The sequence below is a fragment of the Notolepis coatsorum genome (genome assembly GCF_963971535.1).
Source record: "Notolepis coatsorum genome assembly, chromosome: 7".
Taxonomy (NCBI): domain Eukaryota; kingdom Metazoa; phylum Chordata; class Actinopteri; order Aulopiformes; family Paralepididae; genus Notolepis; species Notolepis coatsorum.
In genome coordinates this window covers 94,305,020-94,327,546 of record NC_140171.1, presented here as the reverse complement: position 1 = coordinate 94,327,546, position 22,527 = coordinate 94,305,020, and the positions used below count along the sequence as shown (strand labels likewise).

At 45.7% G+C, this 22,527-nt stretch overlaps 1 protein-coding gene across 2 annotated transcripts in view; it reads right to left on the bottom strand.

Annotated features, from left to right (window-relative positions):
- Positions 1 to 22,527, bottom strand: part of vwa10.2 (von Willebrand factor A domain containing 10, tandem duplicate 2) — a 167,594-nt gene that overhangs the window by 24,149 nt on the left and 120,918 nt on the right. The window lies entirely within an intron of this gene.

The following is a 22,527-nucleotide window of genomic DNA, read 5'->3' as shown; positions in this document are numbered from 1 at the left end:
TCAGAGGAAAATAACAGAATCAGACCAGAGAATGACCCGAGGTCAAACTACACCGTGTCATAGTCAGCCATATACATATACATGTTCTTATGTACCCCAGTTGCTATTGCATGTACATATTTGTGTTTTATTACACGTATATGTACATACCAACTATTCGCCAGTTTTATTGTCCATCTCCACCCATCGATCATCCATAGCAACAGTATTATCACCGACATCCAAGTAGGGCGATCCCGCCTTGAACGGCCCTTCTAAGTTCTATGTCGTATAAGCTTCCGCTCAGCGTCTACTGCACATATTCTCACTCCAGTGCTGTACACTGAATAAAAACTCACAAAATGTACATTTACATACCAACATCCGTCTGGCCACCCCCCCCGCTACCTATATAAGCAGGGGTGTGGCCACACACTCATCTCCTTCTCAAATTTCACCACAAGAGAGTGCCTGTATATCAATCACTTGACATGGAGAAAGTATTTAGCTGAAGAAAGGAAAACAGAAGAACAAGGAGATACGTTGACGTTATATCTTTATTTTCTCTCTCACTATTTTCGAGAAAATACGGCGATAATGTCTTCGTCACTGGGGTGTCTGGAAGATGATGATCATTCTGACCTCCACCGGCTTTTTCGTATTAGGGGCTCGCGTCGCTGATCTACTCCCCACCTGCAGTCCTCCTTGCTGCGGCTGGATAGGTATTGAACCTCCGGTTCTACAGCTGGACTGCAGGAGGCACCGGCTGTTGTGAGAAACTGGTTGCTTTCTGGGCTGGGTGAGTAATGTTTTTCTATGCGGGCGTCAGTTGTCTGCTAATGCTATGGGGGTTAGCTGACAATTTTACGAAGGCCAACCCCAGATTGGGGTCCTCTGTTCGGCCTCTTAGGCGACGGACGGAGGGTCCTGGTCTGACGCCCATAATGGTCAAACTAGTGGGCCGCGACCGAGATCTGGTTTAAACCTGGTTCTCTGGACGAGCGGATGCTTCTCTGTCCCGTGAAGGCCCCTTCTTTCAAATGAATGAGAGATTACACCCTAAGCATGAGGAAATGTGGGTCTGGATCTTCTTTATCGGTAGTTCCATGCTCAAGTCGGCTGCAGCCCGTATGGGAATTGTGCCGACTCCGCCGTATGTCTGTTAAATCACTGTTGAAAACTGTGTGACATTTCTTTTTCTCTTCTCTCTTAGGATGAGGAGGGATTCAGACGGCGGCCTGTCTGAAGTGTGGCTTGTTATGTCGTTGTGTACAGTTCAGGTGATAGCTGCTTAGCTTGCGTGCTAATGTGTGGCCTACTGTTAGCCAGTCAGCTGTTAGCTGCGGCGCTAGCCTGTTGTGTTCACTAGGCTAGGAAACGTTAGCTTGTTGCTATCAGTCGGGAGCGGCTGTTAGCTTAATGCTACACTGTTGAATGTTACTGTGAGTATAACAAGCCTTAACACTCTGACTACGACGTCATCTTTGACAGAGGATGTTAGTCGACCCTACACCGGGTGCCCTGCCAGCGAGGACTTCGTCAACATGGAGAACGGCGGCTGGGTGGCGCAGCGGACATTTGCCCTCGTCGCCAACGCAGGAGACGCCGGGTTCGACTTCGGCTGTCCCTGTTAACCAGTGTTCACAGTTCTCTCTGCCTGCGCTCAGGCTGGAGGTAAGGAGTCCTGCCGGACTTAACACTTCTTCTTTCCTTCCCTTCTAAATGTTTTGTAATAACGATGTTTTCCAAAACGCGTGTTGCTGCAATACATTGAGGATACGACGCGTGTTGTGTGTGAATTGTCTTGTCACTGGTATAGCTTCTCTCTACCTAGAAAATCGACGTTGTTTTTTACGTGTGTAAAAATGAACTGGTTTAGTTGTGATGAGAACATGTGTGTTCATGTAACGTTAGTAACGTGGTTGAACTCACAACTAAGTTAACCTGTGAAGCTATGCTTAGTGACATGTGATTGAGGAATAAATTCTTCTCTCAGCCTGTGATGACAATGAACAGCGTGTTCACATATTAACAGGGGTACCTGTTCAACCTGGTCGTATCAAGGGTAAGGTAGGGAGGGGTGACCCCCCCGGTTTTTTCCCTGGGGCTTCCCCCCCTCCTCTCAAACATGTTTTGTTTACAATATATTGTGTCACTATCTTTGTGGGGATACGATGTAGCCCTCAGCTTAAACTGCTGGGGTTGTGCTTCTGCTTGAGAAAACGATTTTTTTCCTAGGGAAAAGGTTGTTTGGTTACTGTCATATGTGCTTAGCAAGGCCTGTGGCCAATACGTAATCGAGGACTTATGTCTCTCTCGTTATGAAAAACGGCGTTCCTCTGTACTAAGAGTGTACTTTTGCCCCTTTTTTGTTGTGATGAAGGGTTGTATGTGTCGTTGAGATCCACAACTGGGTTAGGTTTTGGCCCATAGAAGCACATGTGTAAGTCTGGTAACGGGGCTCTTAAAGGGGCCCTCTCTATTCTGTGTTTTTCCTTAGTAAAAATTAGATAGCAGGTTCGCACATGAGCTATGTGAAGCTGTTAAACGCTTCATGTAGCATGCTATGACTGGTGTCATGGCTCTACTTTGTCATTACATCGTATCAGGGGTGAGGGGTCGTAAAGGGGTGAACTGGTAAACCCTTCCTCCCCCTTTTTCTGTTTGGGCAGGGGTTAAAAAAAAACCTGTCCTTCGGGCTTCCTGTCACGTTGCTGGTTCGGGAGTTTCCTGGTCCCACGCCCTGAAAGATTGGGCGTGTGCACCGCGGAAATTCCCCCGCCATAGAGTACGTCACTGGGCGCGTTTCTATTGGTAAGGCTTCCATGAGTTGTTCAGGTTCCATGTTATGGTTCTGTTTCAGGGAGTTTTCAGAGCCTCCTCCTCACAGAGCTCTTCTTCAGGGAGAAGAGCCTTCTGTGAGTTCGGACCCTCCCTCCCAGTAATAAAAGAAAAGAGGGAGCCTCCTCAGAGTTTCAGAGCCTCCTCCTCAGATTGTCAAGGTGAGTAGAACTTCGAAAAGGAGTTCTGCTCTGTTGTGTGTGTATTCGATTCAATTCGATTATTGAGCTTGGTGGGTGATGCAACGCAGTAGAGACGTGGTTCTTCTGCGCTGCTCCCTACTGGTAGTGTGTGTATTGGGTCAGAGCCTCCTCCTCTGGTGTTTGGAGTCTTCTCCTCGGGGAGTTCAGAGCTCCTCCTCGGAGAGTCCTAACCCAATTGTTACATAGCTCAATGCTGCAATATGTCTTTTCAATCTATACAGCTCACGTGGGAAGTCTCTCTGGGGGTTCCCCGTCCTCTCCTTTTTGGAGTAGGTGGACAGGGTATTGTTTAGGGTTTCCCTGACTCCTCGCCTTACAGGTCTGTTGAGTCATGGGTTTCCCCCCGTCATAGGGGTACGTCGCTCACCGTCCCCTCTTATGAAGTGTGGTTGACGGGGTGGTGTTTTCCCTCAGCCGCGTCGCATGGGACCCATGTCCGTATTATTTTTTCTTTTTTCTGATTTTTTTTTTAATAAAAAAAACGGCTTCTTGTCGTTCCCACAGGCGGCTTGGAGGAACGGTATCTGGTGTCTTGTTAGACTATCCATTGATGTGTTTTGGGTCTCGACGTGTACATAGTGCTGGCCCTGGGTGTTTCTGATAGGAATCACACATGAGGCTTGTGCGCCTTGGTTGCTCATCATTAAAACTGCGTTTTTATGGGGCAACTGGGATGGAGTTTGTCTCTTCCAAGCGCCAGTTTACTAGGTTGTCTCGACGAATTCTTGTTCATATCTGGGGGATGTTAACGGAATAGATCAAAGCATAGGTAGAGGGGTCTCACGCCTTTGGGGTGGGCCACTGAGCACGGTACGAACGGGACCGTCTGGGTGGCGCCCTCTATAATGTTTTCGATCGACACGCGTACTTACCCCCCCTCCTAGAGTTGGGGATGTCGGCGTGATTAGGGCACGGGACTGGTTCTGGTCACGCTGGTCCAGGTCAGTTAACCCGTTGTCCGCCGGGGACGCAGATCTGCTGTTCTGGTACCCTGAGGGACTTGTGCTTTTTTCAGGGGGAAAAATGCCGGGTCGGCCCGGGTGTCACAGGGTTTGATATTATGGAGATGTTCGTTCTCCATTCTTTTCGCCCCTCTCTTCTCCCGCTTACGCATGGCTGAGAGGGGGCTGTTGAGGTGGTTTTATAGTACTCCTCTGGCATCCCTGTGTACGTCCCGGTCCGCCGGGCCCGGTCCGAAGTTGTTTGTCGTCGACCCGTAGGCCTGGGATAAACCCTTTTTGAAAACTAAAACACTTGTACTGCTGTATAGCCATTAGCCAGTGTATACCCGCAGGTGTGTTTTGGAGTTTTTTCCTGAGGGGTTATAGGAACAATCACCGCATGTTGAACCAAGAGGGTGGTTGATTCCCTGGTGTGTTGGAGCGGAGTCAACTCCCGGGTTACCCGGTTGAGTGTGCCCCTGCACGTTCATGACGTCTGCCAATCGTGTCAGCCTTCTCTGCCTCGGCCCCTCTAGAGCGTCAGGGATTTTTTGGTGGAGGCTTTGACATGGTGCTCAACAATGCCAGCATACGCCCCTTCCACCGGGGTGCTGTTTTCAGTTGACCCCTTTGGCGCCTGTCTCGTCCGCAGTGCTCCAGGCTCGGGTCAAGTGCCTGCTGCCTGGATTGAGGGATCGGCCTCTTCTGGAGGTCGTCTCCCCGGTGCGCTGCCTGCTCCCGCTGTAGTGTAGCCTCTTGAGTGCTTCGAGTTACAGCCATGCTGACTGCCTGAGTATGCCAGGGTCAGTGAGCCAGGCGGCGTGCTAGTGGGGAGAAGGGCCTGCTCTTGGATGGGCCCTGTCCGAATACGCTGGCGATGTGGGGGGCGGTGTCACTAGTGACCGCCTGGTGAGGTCTTGATGCTGTGGCGTCATTGGCCTCTCCGGGCCCCCTTTTTCCGGGGGGATCCAGTCCCTTCTGGGTCTGGGTCTTCCTTCTCGCTCCGCTGCTACGGCCTTGCCACAGGGTTGAGCTTTGCTCTTGACCCCGTGATTTTGGGGGCGGTAACGAGGTTTGTTCCTTCCGTTCGTTCCCTGGTGGCATGCGGGTTGTGCGTGTGCGTAGTCGTGGGGTCAAGCCACGGTCTGCTCACCCTGTGCGTTGAGTTGCTCGAGTTCCTCTTCGCACGGTCGGATCCGTCTCCCTCCCGTCCTCCAATAGGGAGGGTATCCCTCCATTAGGGAGGGTCGGGGGGCTCGGTCCTCCCCGGTTCTGATGGTTGTGGGGGGCCTCAGTGGGGTACATTTGTCGAGCATCAGCTCCCGCTCAGCTCCCGTTGTGCAGTAGACGTTGAGCGGAAGCTTATACGACATAGAACAGTAGGTTATGAATATAACCGTGTTCTATGAGTATAGTGACGCTCAGCGTCTAGACGCCACTGCGGCCCTTGATCTTGCCTTGTGGTGAAAGATTGAGAAGGAGATGAGTGTGTGGCCACACCCCTGCTTATATAGGTAGCGGGGGGTGTGGCCAGACGGATGTTGGTATGTAAAGGTACATTTTGTGAGTTTTTATTCAGTGTACAGCATTGGAGTGAGAATATGTGCAGTAGACGCTGAGCGTCACTATACTCATAGAACACGGTTATATTCATAACCTACTGGTTTCTCTCCTCCACATCGCCTGTGGTGCTTTATTCCTATTGCTAGGTTTTTAGTGAGTTTTATTATATAATTTATTTTGGATATAATGGTGGGTTTTTGTTCTTGATTTATTGTGATGTTTCTTCTTGACTTATTTAAAGAAGACTTGTCCAGCGCATGGGGACATTACCTTGTGATTTCGGGCTTTACAAATACATTTGATTTGATTTGATTTAAGGGTTTGATTTCAACACTGGGGTAAATACTTAAAGCAGGGGGTGTGGGTGTCCTCCCCCAGGACATTCTGAGCGTCAAACACTTTATTTCCTTCATTCGGGTGAACTTTTATGCACCAATTTGTGTTATTTCTGCATCAATTTATGGTGGAAATGTTTTTATTTATGTAAAGGAAAAGACAACATTCAGGTACACACTGACACAAATATAAAGGAATATAATGCATTAAGGCTCTCAGGAATTCTTTTTTTATCTACTTTTTTTCCTCCTTTTTTTTCTGTGATTTTTCTCCCATCCCAATTTACCTCTTGTGCCAATTCTCCCTCCCCTGTCCTGATCGTTGCTCACATGTGCCCCCCACTGGCCGGTCGTAGGGAGAATAGAAGCCCATCACATGTCCCCTCCGATACATGTGGAGGCAGCCAGTCACATCTTTTCACCTCCCAGTGCGGACTCTCATTGGCGAGGAGTAACGTGTAGGAGGCTCACACTGCCCCCGCCATTTTCCTGTCTTTGCTGCGCAGGCGCCCTGACCGACCTGTAGGAGTCGCTGTTTACAACGACCAGACTACCACCCATCGACTCTCCTCCCGCTAACTCTGCCAATTGAGTCAGTATGACGGCCGGCCCAAGCCAGAGGCAACGCTGACAGCCGGATTCAATACCGGTGTCTCTTGCGTTGGTGATGAGCGCAATGTCCGCTGCACCACCCAGCCGCCCGGCTCTCAGGAATTCTGTTGCTTTCAAATAGAAACTAGGCAAAATTAACTAGCTAACGTTAGCATTCATCCATAGGCAGTCTGCAAGGTTGAGATGGTATGGTCCTGTAGTGTCTGAAATTGTTGGTTAATATATATATAGTTACAGTTAAGAAGGATATATAAATGTTTTGACCCCCTTATTTTCTTTTATTGGGGAGAGGGTTGTTTTTCCACATTAGCTATATTTTTTGAGGGGGAAAATCTTACCTGTTCACAGCTTAGCCAAACCAGCTTGCTTGCTATAGGATAGCCCGGCCTAAAATGTGTTGAGTCCTCTCCAATCAGTGTCAGGTCTTTGCCTTTGATACAAGCTACAGTAGCTGTATCAATAGTAGTAGTAGTAGTAGTAGTAGTAGTAGTAGTAGTAGTAGTAGTAGTAGTAGTAGTAGTAGTAGTAGTAGTAGTAGTAGTAGTAGTAGTAGTAGTAGTAGTAGTAGTAGTAGTCGTCGTAGTCGTAGTCGTAGTCGTAGTCGTAGTCGTAGTCGTAGTAGTAGTAGTAGTAGTAGTAGTAGTATTAGTAGTAGTAATAGTAGTAATATTAATAGTAGTAATAATATTAATAGTAATAATAATAATAGATTTCATTTATATAGCACACTTTATACTCAGTGAGCTCTCAAGGTGCTTCACAGCAGAAGGAAATTAAATAAAAAATGTAATAAAAAGTTTAAAATAAGAAAACATTCAAATGAATAAAATAAAAAGATAAGAATAATAATAATAATAAAAAAAGTTTAAAACATAAAAACATTTTAAATTAATAAAATAAAAAACAAAACATAGGAGCAGATAAAAAAAACAGGCCCTAGTGGAATGCAGAGTGAAATAAATGATGATGGACCCTGGACTAATAGTACTAGTAGTAGTAATAGTAGTAGCAGTACTACTAGGGGTGTAACGATTCAAACCTTCAACAATTAGATTTGATTACGATTCTTCAGGCAACGATTCAATGCATCATGAAATCTCTTAATTTGACCACGATTCAATTCGATTCGATACATTTTCTATCAGTTAATTCCCCAAAAAAAATTGAATACACAAATGTGGCTGGGGGAACTGATTCACTCAGCATGAATGGACTATAGGTAAATAAAAAAATTAAAATCGATGCAGTTGAATCGTCACATTAGGATCGATGCATCGTTAACTTACACCCCTAAGTAGTAGTGGTAGTAATAGAAGTAGTAGTAGTAGTAATAGAAGTAGTAGTAGTGTTACGCTAATACTAAAGAGAGTCAAGTGTGGCAGAAACCCAGGACAGACAGACACAGAAGACAGAAGTAATACAATAAAGATACTTTAATAAATAAAGACAAGTAAAAGAAATAATCAAACATACTAAACTAACAAGGCCTAAATGGGGGAAGTGTGTGTGTGCCCACGGCCCATGTGAATGAGATGTGTGTGTTTCAATTACAGTATGTGTATGGGTGCGTGGGTCTAGCGTGCAAAAACTCATGTGGTGTTAAATGTAAATGTTAGAGACTGTTGTTTACATGTGCTTGTAGTAACCAGTCCAGGGGAACAAGAATGAGTGGGAAATGAGCGGGTAGTGACGCTGGGAATACCGGGGTGGAGGTACGGTTCCACAATGGTCAGTACGATCAAGCACTGATAGATGTGTTGTCAGGTCTTTTATGCAGCAGGTGCCTCTGTCTCAGGACGCGTCCAGCTGTTCCTCATTGGGCCTGATTAATCTCCACGGGTGGTGACGAGGTGGAAGCCACAACAAGTAGTAGTACTAGTAGTACTATTAGTAGTAGTCAGTGGCGGACTGGGACACAAATTCAGCCCGGGACATTCAGACGCACCAGCCCACACACCGGCCCACGCACCGGCCCCGAAACCGGCCCACACAACGGGCGTTATGAAACACTTGTCCAGTATTAAACAACCCAAGGCTGTGGCTAAGGAGTCAACATCAGGGAGACCAAATCTACACACCGCCCCTAGATGTGCACTCATGCACAGTGCACACACACACACACACACACACAGACACACACATACATATACCGTTACTTCCCGTCATTGGCATATTTTTTTTTTTACTAACATCTTAGTGCCTCATTAGCCTAGGGATTAAGGATACATGAAGTATTAACTACACCATAATAATATTGAGGTTTTGATCCATAGAAAGTAGGGATGTCCGATATTATCGGCCTACCGATATTATCGGCCGATATCGGCATTAAAATGTGATATCGAAAAATATCGGTATCGGTTTTAAAGAAATAATATTTTATTTACATTTCTATAACCTTTATTTACCCAGGCAAGCAAGTAAGAACCAATTCTGATTTTATTTATTGTCAAAAGTATGCATAATGTTGTGTTAATTCCACAACAAGAGATATGTAATGTTAATTACCTGAAATTATTCCATTTCTTGGGGCGGGAAACCCTGCATATATCGGTATCGGTTGATATCGGTTGATATCGGTATCGGAAATTAAGAGTTGGACAATATCGGTATATCGGTATCGGTAAAAAAGCCAATATCGAGCATCCCTAATAGAAAGGTCTGTGCTACACAATTTCAGTTAGATTGGATTTATTGTCCTTTAATTTGGCACTCATGACATTAGTTGCTTGCCGTTTAATCAACATTGAAAGACCCCCCACTTCCTCCCAGACACCCATTCCAAGAGCCTGTTTTCTCTCTCTCTCTCTCTCTCTCTCTCTCTCTCTCTCTCTCTCTCTCTCTCTCTCTCTCTCTCTCTCTCTCTCTCTCTCTCTCTCTCTCTCTCTCTCTCTCTCTATGTATGTGTCTCTCTGTGTGTGTGTGTCTCTCTCTCTCTGTCTCTCCCTCTCTCTGTGTGTCTCTCTCTCTGTGTCTCTCTCTCTCTGTCTCTCTCTCTGTGTGTCTGTCTGTCTGTCTGTCTGTCTGTCTGTCTGGACTGGGCTCTCTCTCTCCCCTCAGGGTCAGCTGTGCTGGACTGGGCGCTCTCTCTCCCCTCAGGGTCAGCTGTGCTGGATTGGGCGCTCTCTCTTTCCTCAGAGTCAACTGCATAAGAAGAACATCAGCAATCAATAATAATGGCTTGAATTCATACAGCGTTTTTCAGCCTTTTGAAAACACCCAAAGTAGTAGTAGTAGTAGTAGTAGTAGTAGTTTATTCAGTCATCATCTCACACAATACAATATACCCCATCATTTAACAATATTTGATTTTACAGTGACTGAAAAGGTACAGACTGAAGCATAATGCTTATATATGCCTGTCCTATATTCTTAACAAAAATAAAAAAAATTGGCGGCTACGTGGCGTAGTGGGCAAGGCGCTCGCCACAAATACTGGAGACGCTGGGCTCGCCTGTTCGAGCCCAGCGCTCCACATTGCTTTCAGTTTAGCTGGTCGTTCATACTAATACACATTGGCCGTATTAGGGGGTGGGAAACTGATGGGTGGGGATTGGGCGTTGTGGACAGCGACTCCTACAGGTCGGTTGGTGTGCCTGCGCAGTAGAATCAGGAAGTGTCGGGGGCAGCGTGAGCCTCCCACGCGTTACTCCTCGCCACTGAGAGATCGAGCTGCGCAGGTGAAAAGATGCGACTGCTGTTACCTCAAGTACCGGAGGGGACTTGTGCTATGTATGACTTAGTCCACATTGCAGCCGGCTTGTGGGAGGCAAGAAACAGCGTTCGTGACAGGGGAGGGTTGAATTGGATGATACGAAATTGGGATGGGAGAAAATGTAGAAAATGGGAGAAAAAGTGGATAAAAAAAAACAAAAATAAAAAAAATTAAGACTCCAAAACAGTATTCTAAAAGAAAATAGCAAAAGAAAACAGTATTATTCACCCCTGTAGTTTTCAAAAATACAAGAATTTTTTTTTCTTAAAAACCAAAAGCGAATTACTCATTCTTAACTGTATATCAGCATTGTTCCACAAAGCGCTTCACAGAAACCATCAAGCATTCACACTCACACAGTTATACACTACTGGTGGTTGTGAGCAGCATCAGCAAACACAGCTGCCCTGTGGCAGACTGACGGAATCATGTCTGCTAATCAGCGCCAACCACCATCAACAACCTTCATAAATACATTCAACATTAATGGAATAGGCTAACTACCAACTTAGCTGTAGCAGTTAGCTGTTATATGCAATCACATATGTTTAACTACTGACCTAGTTGTTAGCTTAAGCTAGTTAGCTGTGGTTATTTACAAACATGTAGATGAGACTAATCATATACAGATCGAGAACATGGCTAACAGTTGGGAATTCTAAGGTACATCTTATTTAAGCATGTAAAATGGCAACTACTCAATTCAATCAATTAGATTACCAATATTATATCAACATGAAAATTTGGAAGGGAACATAATAGTATTTTATTTTAGTATTTACTATTATAATATTAGTAGCCGATTAATTTGCAGCCCGTCCTAGGTTCTGATTGGCTCTCTAGGTTAGCACTTTAGCTTCTGATGCTGTGGTGGGCACTAGTCCTAACATTGCTAACTAAACTTTTAGTCAGAGAAAAAACATCACGAGTCACAACTATTTACGTCCACGTGCTGTAAGGAATCAGGAATACGGAAAGCACATTGTCTTGTAATAGAATGACTGAAATCACTGCAAGAGCTAGTATAGGCTAGCTAGCCCTCATGAACCGGCAGACACCAACAGTAGAATATGCACTAGGCTACTGCATGCACCTGTCATGTTACTGTTGGTTCCTTCCACTTGAACTTCATCATCATTAGCAGCAGCAGCGGGTAAACATGTCTGTAATTTTAGAACATTGTTCTGCGTCTTTTACTAGCAATTTTAGTTTTTTAATTCTAGCTTTTTCAGCTCCACCCTTTCTTTTTTTGCATTCTCCATTTCTGCGCTTCTAGGCCTACTCGCAGTTGGGAGGAAACGTGAATCTCATTCACTGATGTCTCATGTCTCATTCAAGACTGGCTAACAAAAGCATGTCTTTCACTTAACACCAAGAAAACAGTGTGTATGATGTTCACAAAGTCACCAGTAGAGGTCACTCACTCTAATGTGTTTCTGGGAGAGGCGGAGCTGGACATTGTACATTAATTTAAGTATCTTGGGGTCACATTGGACTCTACATTGACCTTCAAAAAGTCATGTGAAGAAAGTGACAAACAGTCAAGTTTAACATCGAAAACTTCAGGCAGATCAGGCCCTGCCTGCCAGTTAATGCTGCAAGGATGTTTCTGCATTCAATGATTTTATCACACATCGAGTAGGCCTACTGTTTTATCAACTGGTCTCTTTTATATGTCACTACTCTTACACCAATATAATTACTCTACAAAAAAGCCATAAAAGTATTTGATAGGAAATAAATTTCATTTCATCACTGTAATGTTTTAGAAAAACATAACATGCTAAGTTTCGAGAATTTCCAAGTTTTCAAATATACTTGCTTCATGTACAAGGTTCTGCATGGACTTGCCCCTCCCCCATTGAATGAGTTCATCCAACAGAAAGCAGACACTGGCATTACCACCAGGGCCATCAGTAGAGGGGACTGTAAGGTGCCTTTTCGGTATACTACCATTGCAAAAACTGTGTTCTCTGTTAAAAGTGGTAACTACTGGAATAGCCTGCCAGTTGTGATTAGAGAGTGCCCTACATACTCCATGTTCAAGACCCATCTTAAACTGCATCTTAAGGCAAACCAGAACTGTGATCATTTTTAATCTGATTTAGTTTATGCAACTTGTTTATTGTTTTATTGCCGGCCCACACACTGGCCCACACACCGGCCCACATAATGGCCCACACACCGGCCCACACACTGGCCCACACACCGGCCTACACACTGGCCCACATACTGGCCCACACACCGGCCCACACACCGGCCCACATACTGGCCCACACACCGGCCCACACACTGGCTCACATTAGTGGCCCACACACCGACTCACACACTGGCCCACACACCGGCCCACAGACTGGCCCACATAGTGGCCCACACACCGGCCCACACACCGGCCCACACACTGGCCCACACACTGGCCCACATTAGTGGCCCACACACCAACTCACACACTGGCCCACACACCGGCCCACACACTGGCCCACATTAGTGGCCCACACACCGACTCACACACTGGCCCACACACTGGCCCACACACTGGCCCACACATCGGCCCACATTAGTGGCCCACACACTGGCCCACACACTGGCCCAAAAAAAAAAAAGTTAAAAAGTAAAAAAAAAAAAAAAAAAAAAAAAATTTGGACCAGCCCACTTTGGTCCCGGCCCATCGGGATTCGTCCCGAACGTCCCGATGGCCAGTCCGCCACTGGTAGTAGTAGTAATAGTTTTACCATTTACCATTTAATAGTAGTAGTAGTAGTACTATTAGTAGTAATAATAGTAGTGCAGTAGTATTTGGTAACCATAGATAGACATATTTTGCCTGAAACTGGTGTTCAAATCAAAATCATGTGTTCTAGTCTTGTAGAAACAGTCAAAGTGGAAAGATTGCCAATCAAATATAGTTTAAACCTGATTTGACTAGGGTGACAAGCTTAGAGAGTGTGTGTGTTTACAGACACCGGGGGCTCACAACAGGAGGTGATTTGCATACAACTGTTGGCAGCTGCAGACAAAAGATCAGGAGTTACATATCCTGTGTTATCTGTTAAACTGGTCCTGTGGCCTGACTACATCACAGGAAGTCGTTATCTCATGCCCCGAGGCCAGGCCATCTGGTCTGATTATTACATGTTGAGACAGATGTAGGGGAGGAGAAAAGCGTCACCATTCTCAGTAACTCAAGTACACTTTCAAATGTCTGTTTCTATACTTAGATTAGTTTAATATGAACTACAAAGGGTCCTGTTATATTGTGATAACAATTCTGAATCTAATGATATAAAATATGCCATGTTTATGAATAAGAATCACAGAGTTTGAAATAGGCCACTTCTGAATCTACATTGGAAAATACTTAAATGTGTTGAATAATAACTGTATAAAATAGATATTGATTTAAGTTAAAAGAATATGATTAGGAAACTGGAAGTGGGCTTAAATGATAAAACTACTGTGATTCTCATTTAGCATCACTGTTCAAAAATGATATCTCTGTGTTTATGAAATCAATCTCAATTCGAATATATATATCTTGGGTTCAACAACCAAAGCATTATGTTAGTTAGACGGTATTTATTCTTTGATTGGAAAACAAAGGAAATAGCTGGTGGGCCTCACGGGACGGCCCCTCTTTTTCAAATACTCTGTGAAGGCTCGCGATTGGGTGGAAATCCTATGCGTGAGGTCACTTGGTGACGTCACGCCCAGGGTCTCTGGCTCATGGATAAAATGGGAAGGTGGGGAGACACAAAAAACGGAACCGACACAGGACAACACCCACCTTTTCACACAGCGGACGGCGCGGGCAGAGGAGAACCAACGGAAAAGAGCTTTTGGAGGGAGAAAAGACTTTCTTTGTTTGTCAGCCAGACAGCAAAGAACATCAACAACTCAACAACTATCATTCTTTAATCTGCTTTCTTAGTAGGACGAGCGGCATAGTGCTCCGGTACCTTGAATATTATAGTGTTCTTTACTGTAATTGAACCAGAACCATTGTGATTACACCGTTAACTTTGAATTAAATAGATGCTGGTACACCTTCTCCGTAATTTCTCCTGCTTAGCTGCTGTCGAACAAGACCAGTCGGTCTTTTGAAAGTACAAGGGTTTTTAGGAGACACAATTCACAACGCAGAGTACGATCAAGCCGGTTCTGATCTGATCAGAACCAGAATATAGACCTTCGTGACTTCAATTGGTGCCGTTAACCCTGAACGAGAAGCGTCCTTGATTTTGATTTTTTTTTACGGTAACACTGGACATCGGGCAGCTGCCGAAGAAATTCGACACATCAGAACCTGAAAATAGGTGAGTACAAGCCGTGATAATGGCGGAATACGTAGGATGCTCAGTTCGGACTGGGGTTGATAGAATTGTACCTCATATATATTGCTCTCGGGGAGGGGTATAGAATGAGGCGTTGGGGTGCGTAACACTGATATCATATTGATTAGTTCAATCGGCCGGCGAGAGTGTTTGATGCGCGTCTCGCGAATTGAAGTGTCGGACTACATTGAGATGAAATGACCATCTAGTGTTAGGAAGGTCCGATGGGGTGTATCCCGGGTAATGGACAAACCTAGTCGTTTTTCCCGGGAACGTGCACAGCTGAGGTGGTAATTTTTTCGTGTCTGGACAATGAGTGAGTTGTGTGTCTACGCTTGCGGGATGAAGCGGGTTTCAGCCTGGAGCCGTCTCTCAAACGGCGACAGGCGGGGATCTGTACCATCGGCAGGACGTGGGGTCATTAATACTATAATTCAACATTGTTCGGGTCACGTAATCAGAAGATGTGAGTATGGAGGGCGTCAATATGATAATGGGAGTTATGGGTCGCGAGCATTAACGTGGACGCAATATGGGGAGGGAGGCCTCTCCGGAGCTATAACGTAGGTTTTTGGAAAGTATTGTGCGGAGGCAGCCGCTCACCGTTTCAATTCGACGGGGCGAGCTCTCTGGGCAATACCGGCCGAACTAAGTGGAGATCATTCCCACATTAAGGTTTGATCGAAGGGGATTAGGACGAGGCTGGCTAGGTTTGTCTACAAATGGAGATTTGTGGATTACAGAAAACGATAGTCGGCGGAAATCCATTTTAGTGCGTATAGACTCTGGGTCATATTCCGGTACATGTCCGTCGTGATTTCGGTGAATAAGTAGTACTTGATAACGATTCGGTTCAAAATACTGTTTGTAATCTAAGCATTCAGTACAGGTAAAGTGAACTATTGCACTTAATCTCGTGTTTAATAGACGCGCGGAAACTATTGAAAAATGTAAAAATCGAATGTGAATCTTTAAAGATGGCCGCGCGGGTGCTTTGATAACAATGGCATGAGATCAAAATCTGAATGATGTTTGAATTGTATCAATGATATGCTTGAATGACTGCTAGAGGTTAGGAATGTCTGACGAAACGTGAGAGCTTATTGTTGTATTATTATGAAATTTTAATGACCAACAGCCGTGGGGAAATGTAATAATTGAACGCCGGTTTTTCGGGGGCCGTTGGAACGCGGCGGCATTAGCTGCTACATTAGCCGCGGGGGCGTCCGAGGTGTACTAGAGACGGGGCGATGTAGTTTCGAGTGTATGTAGTCGATCGGTAGAATCATGGGACTACAGGGATGTGTATGGCACTTTAAAATTTTCGAATTCGACGCGTTTAAAGTAATTGTGTAATGTATTAAGGGATCGAATGGGGCGGAAAGTTTGACCCGGAAGTCGCCCTATGCACTGCTGAAACAAGGGCGGTGGGGTCAAGCTACTGTTTGAGATGGCCTGTGTGTTGTAATGTTTTTATTTTTTTGATTAAATCTGTACACTGGCGTTTTGAGAAGCGTTAAGTTCTGTTGTAGGGTGGAGCGGTGTTGCGCTAACATTGCGAGGTGTCGGCCCGCGCGGCGAAACGGGACAATGTGCCGTTGGGGAACGTTATTATGGTGTCGTGGTTGAAGCTAAGCTAATGCTAACTAGCCGCGCAAACGGGGCTAATGTTGCTAAGTGGTCGCCGGTTGTGACGTCATAGGGGTGCGTGGAGCGGTGGACGTGCTGGCTACCTGCACTGAGCTAAAGCTAACTAAGCTAATATGCTAAGCTACCTGTGCTAACGACATGGCATGACGAGACTCTCGGGATATCTCGCGATAAAGTGGCCATCTTGAGTAGGGGTGCCAGACGGCCATTTTTGAGAGGAAGATGGTGTTTGTTTAGGAATGCAGTAGGGGGCAGCAGAGGCCAGGGTAAGTTTCCATTCGAAGCTGCTTTTGGTTTCATGTGGTTCTACACACAGGAGATTAGAGGTTAGTTTGATAGTAGAGTTAGATTGTTATGCTGTGATAGTTTGGTGAAATAGTTTAATCTAGTGGTGGAATGTGGGGCCCAGGTTTCCCCCCCTCCCCTCCTCCCCCTCTCCCTCTCTCTCCCCTCCTCCCCCTCTTTCTCACTCTCTCCCTCTATCTCTCCCCTCCTCCCCCTCTATCTCTCTCCCTCCCTCTCTCTCTCCCTCCCTCTCTCTCTCCCTCCCTTTCTCTCTCTCTCTCCCTCCCCTCCTCCCCCTCTCCCTCTCTCTCCCCCCTCCCTCTCTCTCTCTTTCCCTCCCTCTCTCCCCTCCTCCCCCTCTCCCTCTCTCTCCCCTCCTCCCCCTCTATCTCTCTCCCTCCCTCTCTCTCTCCCTCCCTTTCTCTCTCTATCTCCCTCCCCTCCTCCCCCTCTCCCTCTCTCTCCCCCCTCCCTCTCTCTTTCTCTTTCCCTCCCTCTCTCCTCTCTCTCTCCCTCTCTCTCTCCCTCCCTCCTTCACTCACCCCCCCTTCTCTCTCTCTCTCTCCCTGCCCCCCTCCACCTCTCTTCCATTCCCTCTCCCCCCCTCACTCCCCCTTCTCTCTCTCTCTCTCCCTACCCCCCTCCACCTCTCTTCCATTCCCTCTCCCCCCTCACCGCCTCACTCTCTCTCCTGCCCTCCCTTCCCCTCACTCCCCACCTCCCTATCTCTCCTTCCCTCTCTCTCTCTCTCTTTCTCTCTCTCTCTCTTTCTTTACCTTGTCATGTTGGTATCAAGGGTGGCATTTTAAGCTTGACTATATGAGTGTATATTTACTGGAGCTTGTGAAGATCTTCTGTAGGTTTCTAGTGCAGTTTATAGTTATTTTCTGTAGGGTTCAAGTGCAGGTTATTGGGATCTTCTGTAGGTTTCTAGTGCAGTTTATAGTTATTTTCTGTAGGGTTCAAGTGCAGGTTATTGGGATCTTCTGTAGGTTTCTAGTGCTGGTAGTGGTATTGGCCGGCGTCAGGGCGATGATGTTGTAGCAGCAAGCGGTGGGGCCATACTCTCTGGCTCTCTCCAGGTCTCCGTGTCAGTGTCTTGGGTGTTGCGTTCATGATGGTGGGCCGTAAGTCGGAGCGTGCTTTGAGGTTAGGTTTGGGACTCTCTACGCAGATGGACCTGCGTATGAGGGGTCACTCTGCTCGGCTGCACCTGCAATGGCGATGTTGGTAGATGAACAAGGCGTGTAATTTTTCTTTTCATTTCAACGGGGGTGCCAGCTCCCAACTCCCCTACTGGGGACTGCGGACGTCGTGGCGTGCGGTGGTAGACAGCTCGTCGTAGCTCGCTGTCTACCTGCGCGCATTAACGTGGATGCGTCATGTGTGCGCTCGTCGTAGCTCGCTGTCTACCTGCGCGCATTAACGGGGATGCGTCATGTGTGCGCTCGTCATAGCTCGCTGCCACACTGCGCGCATTGAGTCATATTATGTGTGGATGTTTAGGTGGGGGTGTTTGCTGTGGTTGATTTGAATCTGAGGTGCTGTGTGTGTGCAGCGGTGGTTGAGAGTTGAATGGGTTTTGAATATCTTTGTGTGGGGAGCCCGGGGTTTCGCATTCCAGGTTGCAAACTGGGGGGGATGCCTTGGGCTGCGAGTCGGCGGACCAGTGGGATATCATTGGTCTGCAGGGATTTCAAAATGGGGATAGTGTCTGCACCTGTAGTTTAATGAACAGGTTGAGGGACACTGTTCCAAGCCACGGGAATTCTGTGACATAAGTCACTGAAAATAAATTTTTTTCTCGTGAGATATGGGTCTAACACCTAGGGATTAGGTGTTACGGGGGAATGTGTAGTAATTGGGCGCACAATTATGTGTGAAATATGTGTATTACTGGTATGTAAAATGTGATGTGAGCGAGGAATACATTTTTAGGCTTTCTCAGATAGAAATAAATAAAGCTACACATAGAAGGAAATGTTAGAATTAAATATACACATAGTCATTTGGCGAGCAATAAGAGGTTAAATATTTTATGAAAAAGGAATTACAAATTCATGAAGTGGAAGAAGTGATTTTATTCACCTAAATTACCATATCCAGCACAAGTGTTTAGAAATGATAGGCTGTGAATAACAAATTTCTGATTGATCAACAGACGGAAAAGGCTGATGCGAAATAGGGTTCCCCAGAGTCATGTGAAGCAGGAACATGACAAAGGGATTGGGAGATCCAGTTTTCCGATGAAGACAACAGAACAGAAAACAACTAAGGCCGGGTCGTTAAGATTCGAGAAAATTGCACTAACGCTCTCTAAAGTGATATTAGTATAGAAGATGCCCGACATTCCATGCTTAAGATAATGATGGATTGTGAAAGGGAAATGCCACTGCTAATTAAGTGTGTTTATTTTCTTTCTTTCTCCATAGCTGCTCGAGGGCGGACAGAGGCAGTGCTGACGATTCCAAACTCCAACGAGGGATCCAATGGACTGTTAAAAGTCTGGGTGTAGTATACTAAGCGTTTTATCAATTCCTGTCGGCACCAATAGAATCAGTGTGAGTGCATATTAACTCAAGTTTGTAAAAATAGTTTAAGTACAGAGAAACAGGTTTTTCCAAACGGTGATATTACGAGTGTTTGAAAGTGGTGAGAATGGCAAATACACAGATAGGAGCAACTGAAGGTTTAGATGCAATAACCATAGAAAGGGTAGACAATCTGTCTATTTCAACGAAATGTCACAATAAAAGTGAAGAAACAATGGCCAAAGATATTCAGGCCTTTACAAAACCTTGTATTTAAGTATAAGAAAGGAGGCCGGTATAGAATGCGTAGAACGCATGCCAGAACGACAACAAAATCCAAGGGGAACACCTTGGCAGTCACGGGGACAAGGTGGAAACAAAAGTGGATGGATCCAGAGCGCGAATGGATCCAAAGCGCGGTCAATTGTGTGTTGGAGATGGGAAGTCAGACCGCCAGCGCTGAGATACAGAGAGCGTTTATAGCAGCGTTCGAACGACATGAGGCAGTTCATCGAGACCTGATGAAGACACAGCTGGAGATTGGTCAAAAAAGGACGGTTGCTGAACAAAGTAGGTATGTGGTTTTCTCCCCAGACCAGGCTCAAAGGGGGCGAAACCAGGAAGGGACTGTCAGAGGTAAGGGTCAAAGCGGTAATGGCTAAGGACAGACACTGGGCCCGATGAACCCAGGGCCATCCGGTTATAGGCGGGGGGCCCACAGGGCCCCACAACCGAGGGAACAACGACAGGGTTGCTGGATCTGTGGACTGATAGGTCATTTTCAAAGGTCATGTCTGCAGAAGCCGCCGGCAGAATAAAGAATATAGATGAAATGAAAGTGAATTGAATAAAAAATATATATAACTGAGTAGAATAAAAATAGAATACAAAATAAATAGAGGGGTTAGGTGATTAGGTTATGAGTGGAAGTTACTAAAATGGATGTGTGATTAATGTGGCGTGATGAAGTAACTGACGGATGCGTGAACTAATCGGACTAACAAGAACATCAAATCAAATGTTAAACAGTTAATATTAGGTATTTAATATTAGACAGTGAAATGATGTGACACTGCGGCAGCTAGTGGTCAGTAGATTATCCATGCTTGATCAACATTCAGATTGGTCAAAGGGTGGACTGCATGATTAAGAAATTAAAAAGACCCATAGTCATTCCTAGGTTTTTATGATATTGATAGATGGAGATTAACAATCATGAATAATGAAGTTTATTTCGTTTTATTTTTTCTTTCCTCGTTTTTATTTTTTATATAAGCAATTTCTGCCTCAGGCCGGAAGTTTTCATTTTGTTTCTTAGTATATACGGGGGTGGATACGCCCCTAGATAATAGGTTAATTTTGTTTCTGAGAGTGAGTTGAAAAAGAAATGCTCACAAGGTTTGTTTATTGTTTTCAATTATTGTTTTGGGCATGTTTTTCTTTGTTATGTTTCTATTCTATATTTTTTCTTAGGAAACCTGACAGGCTGGGAGTGATCTCGACACAACAGGACTAGGTAGTATATGTCTATATAGTGGACTGAGAACAATGTGAATGGACTGGAGCTGGTTCATGGTTTTTGTTCTCCGCTCATTAAAAATCCAGATCTAGGATCTGGGGGTTGTGTCGCGATTGGTGAAGTGTTGGGAAACATGATTCTCTGTACATTGATAAGCTCAGTAGGTTTTGGTCGCCATTGGCCAAATAGCCTTTGTGTAGGGTGTGGACATGTGCAATTGATAAGTGGCTTGTGGGGGACTCTGTCGGCTTAGTAGAGGCTGGCAGAGCGTGTGGAAGATGTGTGTTTAAGGCGGACTGTGATTTGTTGCCGTACGTGTAGGACTACTGGGGGAGAGGTCGCGTCAGTACTGGCTGTTCGGGCCCTGAGGCAGCTGTCCAGGAATGAAGGTATGATGTTTAGAATTTTATTCCACATCAAAGGGTGGTGGGGTTATACTGTTTTGACAGCATAATATAATGAGAGCCATGTGAATTTTTCTGAATTTTGAATATTAACGATCTAGAAGCCATGAAATATATAGATAAATTATTTGGAAAAGAAAGTTGTCAAACTCAGACCAGTAAAGAGTGTCTGAGGGAGGAAAAATATGGATTCTCAATCAATTGTTGTGGTAGAAGTAACCTGCGCTGTCCACCGAAGCGATATATACTCACTGCAGGATACGAATGGGAGATTGGGGAGTCAGCAGTCATCAGAGTGTGGTACGAGGAAGACCAAGGACTCCATCTGTACTGTTGATCCAGGACACTGGCTAGTGTCTACCCAGCGGTTCCATGGGGAACCACAACACTGCGGGTACCAAGAGATCCAGGAGAAGCCTAACTCTCAAGCGCTGAGAGCTCCGGCCAACGCAGTGACCGGGTCTTGAGGCTTCGGAGGGGAACGAGAGAGGCCAAACGACAGGAAATCTACGAGGAGACAGGCTGCTAGGCCTCATCAACTGCTCCGGCTGTCAACAGACAGGCTGCAAGGCCTTAGCAACTGACCGGGTGTCATCAAGCGAGGGGGTGGAGCCTCTATCGCCCTTATCAACGACCAGGCGGAGGGTGGGGAGAATCAAACCTCTTCCACTATTCCGAGGGTCAACGGAGGTTGAGCCAGCGACGACTGCGGGAGACAACACCACCTCCTCAACAGCCGTGACAGCGCCAGAGGGGAGATCTAATCACCCCACCTGAGATCGACGCAAATGACACCCGAGGGAAGAGCTCCTGGTTCAACTGAACCGGCCATACAGCAGGGGGTCATGCCCCTATTTGAGTGACAGCACGAGGCACGAGAGAGTTGGTGGTAGCATTAAGAGGGAGATCAGCAGTCTTGAACTGCACCGTCTCTGAGAAATGAGGAGGGAGTGGCCAGGTCAATCCAGAAAACATTGACCCCCCTTCTCCCTGCTCCAAGTCAGAATTTGACACCCCCAAGGGAAACCAGTGGGAAATTGATCCTGGTACGAAAAAGAGTGTCAAAGACTGCACACAATAATGAAAATGGACTGAAAATAAAGATGTTTGGGTGACGATAAGGATACCTAGGAAAGAGATGTAGAAAAAGAATGTTGTTTTGATTTTTTAGGATCCAAGTGTGGGATGCCGTATGTATTATGATTTAAAATGGTTTATTTATATCCAGGTAGTGGAAAGCAATACGTAGAAGTTGCGATCTATGGTTAGCATATAATACTAGCTAATTAAGGATAGTTAATCTCTATCCAAGTGTGGACTGCAGTAGTATTTGGTAACCATAGATAGACATATTTTGCCTGAAACTGGTGTTCAAATCAAAATCATGTGTTCTAGTCTTGTAGAAACAGTCAAAGTGGAAAGATTGCCAATCAAATATAGTTTAAACCTGATTTGACTAGGGTGACAAGCTTAGAGAGTGTGTGTGTTTACAGAGACCGGGGGCTCACAACAGGAGGTGATTTGCATACAACTGTTGGCAGCTGCAGACAAAAGATCAGGAGTCACATATCCTGTGTTATCTGTTAAACTGGTCCTGTGGCCTGACTACATCACAGGA